Here is a 3,682-nt window from a genome sequence, read left to right on the forward strand (position 1 = left end):
TGTGCAAGTGTAATACAGGAAGTATTATCCACAGTACTCCTTGTCACAATGGAGATGCAGTTCAATTTCAGAAAGAAATATGAAATTATTTTTGAACTGTTAAGCAAAAACTACAGGAAATGAATTTTTAGAGGAAAAGCTTGGAGATCAGTTAACGTCCCATCGATCTGTATCACCTTTATTGAATCACAGCCGGGATTTGGTCTTTTAAGGTGGCCCCTGTACAAACAAACCTCCGTAACTCGACGTGAAGGGGACTGTCGACAGCATTTTAGGTTACCCGTAGTTCGAGACAAGCCGGGCGCCGACATCAGGTGAGTTTAGTTGTATTCCAGCTATATGGCCGTGGTCTGTAAATAATCGAGTTTGGACCAGACAACCCAGTGATCAACAGCATGAGCATCGATCTACGCAATTGGGATACGATGACATGTGTCAACCAAGTCAGGAGCCTGACCACCCGGTCCCGTTAGTCGCCTCTTATGACAAGCATGGGTTACTGAAGATCAATTCTAACCCGGGTCTTTACGGGTTAAATTCATCTTGAATGTCCACTCAAGACCAATGTTGGATCAGGGGTTTATTTTACCAACAGGACAAACAATGCTGAAAAATAATTCTAACCCGGATCTTCACGGGTGGCCGACATCGGGTAATTTACAGAAAACAAAAACAAAACAACACCACCAACAAAAACAAAACAAAACAAAACAAATTTATTTAATCATTCTCAAAAATATTTCCCCAGCACGTAACATATAACGTACACTATAGTCTGTCTCCCAGACAAGAGGGAATAACAATGAATCCACTGAGTTATGTACTTCGGTCTCTTTGAATACATTGAACTGATTTCTATTCCTGGTTATTTTAAAAATACAATTGTTAACTTTGTGACATTTCTTTGTGTCTTTGTTTCACACTGAAATATTTTGAGTATATATTTCTGGGTTGTCTATTATTTCAATTTAAAATCGACTCGTAACATATTGGAGATGCACTGAATAAACAGAAACACATTTTCTTGCATTATTTTTTCTCACTTGGCGTCGAGATCGTTTACATGTAAAGAAATATGCGATGTTTCTTATTAAATATAATAATCAACGTTTCAAATGCGCGTCTTTGTCCAAAAGGGTTCTGACGGTCCACCGGTCTTATTGACGTCCCAACATGCCCTTGTCCCGAGGACGTACCATGTCGTTTCAGGTTCCCTGTTCGCTGTTTAGATACAGATTTAATGTCCATCATTAAACCTCGTAGATCGACGACCGCTTCACAAACATAAAGTAGCATTTTTTTCAAACGAACCGAAATCGATGACCTTATAACAGTTGAGCGACAGATATGTTCCACCCCAATGACCACACTGCATGGCACCCACGTGTGACCCCAGTTTGCGTCGACCCTTCCCCGTCTCCCCCCGTCTGATAAAGTCATAAAGTGCATCTGCGGCGTGCTAGTATCCCCCATCACACACCCCTCCCCAACCTCCCATGCCATCTGCCTCTTGGCCCATGAATCTGCCTGAAGCTCTGTACTGATGGCTGCAGTTTACGTTTAGCTGTTTGAAGTACTGTGGTCACAGGTGCATAGCTTGTTTCCGTACATGTGATTCTTGCCTAAAGGACGTTGATAAAGTAATTGCATCCACGACCGACAGAACCTTACACTGATATATCAACGTGTGTGTGTCCCTCAAGGGCACGTAACGCAATAACACATAAATGTAATTAAAAAGCATAAATTCATATTGACGTCTTTTGTTTGTTTTGCTGATTTTTTTCCCCACGATGATGTTGTTTTTCCTCTGTTGTTGATTTTCTGTGGTTATTCTTCTATCAATATGTTTGCTTGTATTGTTTTCTTCTATTCCTATTTGCAATTCTATTGCTATTTTTGTTTGTCTTCTATTGCGCTGTTTACTTTTATTCCTATTGTTCATTTTCTTCTATTACGCTGTTTACTTTTATTTCTGTTGTTGTATTTCTTCTATTGCGCTGTTTACTTTTATTCCTGTTGTTGTATTTCTTCTATAACGCTGTTTACTTTTATTCCTATTGTTGTATTTCTTCTATTGCGCTGTTTACTTTTATTCCTGTTGTTGTATTTCTTCTATAACGCTGTTTACTTTTATTCCTATTGTTGTATTTCTTCTATTGCGCTGTTTACTTTTATTTCTGTTGTTGTATTTCTTCTATTGCGCTGTTTACTTTTATTCCTATTGTTGTATTTCTTCTATAACGCTGTTTACTTTTATTCCTATTGTTGTATTTCTTCTATTACGCTGTTTACTTTTATTCCTGTTGTTGTATTTCTTCTATAACGCTGTTTACTTTTATTCCTATTGTTGTATTTCTTCTATTGCGCTGTTTACTTTTATTCCTATTGTTGTATTTCTTCTATTGCACTGTTTTCTTTTATTCCTATTGTTGTATTTCTTCTATTGCGCTGTTTACTATTGTTTTCTATTCCTGTTTACTTTTATTCCTGTTGTTGTATTTCTTCTATAACGCTGTTTACTTTTATTCCTATTGTTGTATTTCTTCTATTGCGCTGTTTACTTTTATTCCTATTGTTGTATTTCTTCTATTACACTGTTTTCTATTATTCCTGTTGTTGTATTTCTTCTATTGCTTACTTTTATTCCTGTTGTTGTATTTCTTCTATTGCGCTGTTTACTTTTATTCCTATTGTTGTATTTCTTCTATTGCGCTGTTTACTTTTATTCCTGTTGTTGTATTTCTTCTATTACGCTGTTTACTTTTATTTCTGTTGTATTTCTTCTATTGCGCTGTTTACTTTTATTCCTGTTGTTGTATTTCTTCTATAACGCTGTTTACTTTTATTCCTATTGTTGTATTTCTTCTATTGCGCTGTTTACTTTTATTCCTGTTGTTGTATTTCTTCTATTGCGCTGTTTACTTTTATTCCTGTTGTTGTATTTCTTCTATAACGCTGTTTACTTTTATTCCTATTGTTGTATTTCTTCTATAACGCTGTTTACTTTTATTCCTATTGTTGTATTTCTTCTATTACGCTGTTTACTTTTATTCCTGTTGTTGTATTTCTTCTATTACGCTGTTTACTTTTATTTCTGTTGTTGTATTTCTTCTATTACGCTGTTTACTTTTATTCCTATTGTTGTATTTCTTCTATTACGCTGTTTACTTCTATTCCTATTGTTGTATTTCTTCTATTACGCTGTTTACTTTTATTCCTATTGTTGTTTGTCTTCTATTACGTTGTTTCCTACTGTAGGTTTTCTTTTATTATGTTGCTTTCTTCTGTTCTTTTACTGTTGCTTTCCTCCCAGTATGCTGTTTTCCTTCTTATCCTTTTTGCTGTTTTGGTTCTTTGTGTTGTTGGGAGCTAGCTGCAGTGTATCCTCGATTCATGTCGTAGATAAACTTCTTAAGATATCAATTCTTTATTAATGCCAATTTCATATAAGGAATATTTATAGCCAGCTCTGTTAGTCTATTTTCACCATCTGGACTCGTTTTGATTAAATAAAATGCATATGTTCCGCTGCCGGGAGCAAAACAAACATAGCGTATTTGTCCTTGTCCAAGAATATTTGATAATGATACCTTGCTAGATAATGTGTCCTATTAAGGGCCTATTTACGTCAGATGATACATATTAACGGACTAAATGCTGTCATGTTGAAAACATTAAA

Source organism: Haliotis rubra, unplaced genomic scaffold (genome assembly GCF_003918875.1).
Source record: "Haliotis rubra isolate DU_JTF1 unplaced genomic scaffold, ASM391887v1 Scf37, whole genome shotgun sequence".
NCBI lineage: Eukaryota > Metazoa > Mollusca > Gastropoda > Lepetellida > Haliotidae > Haliotis > Haliotis rubra.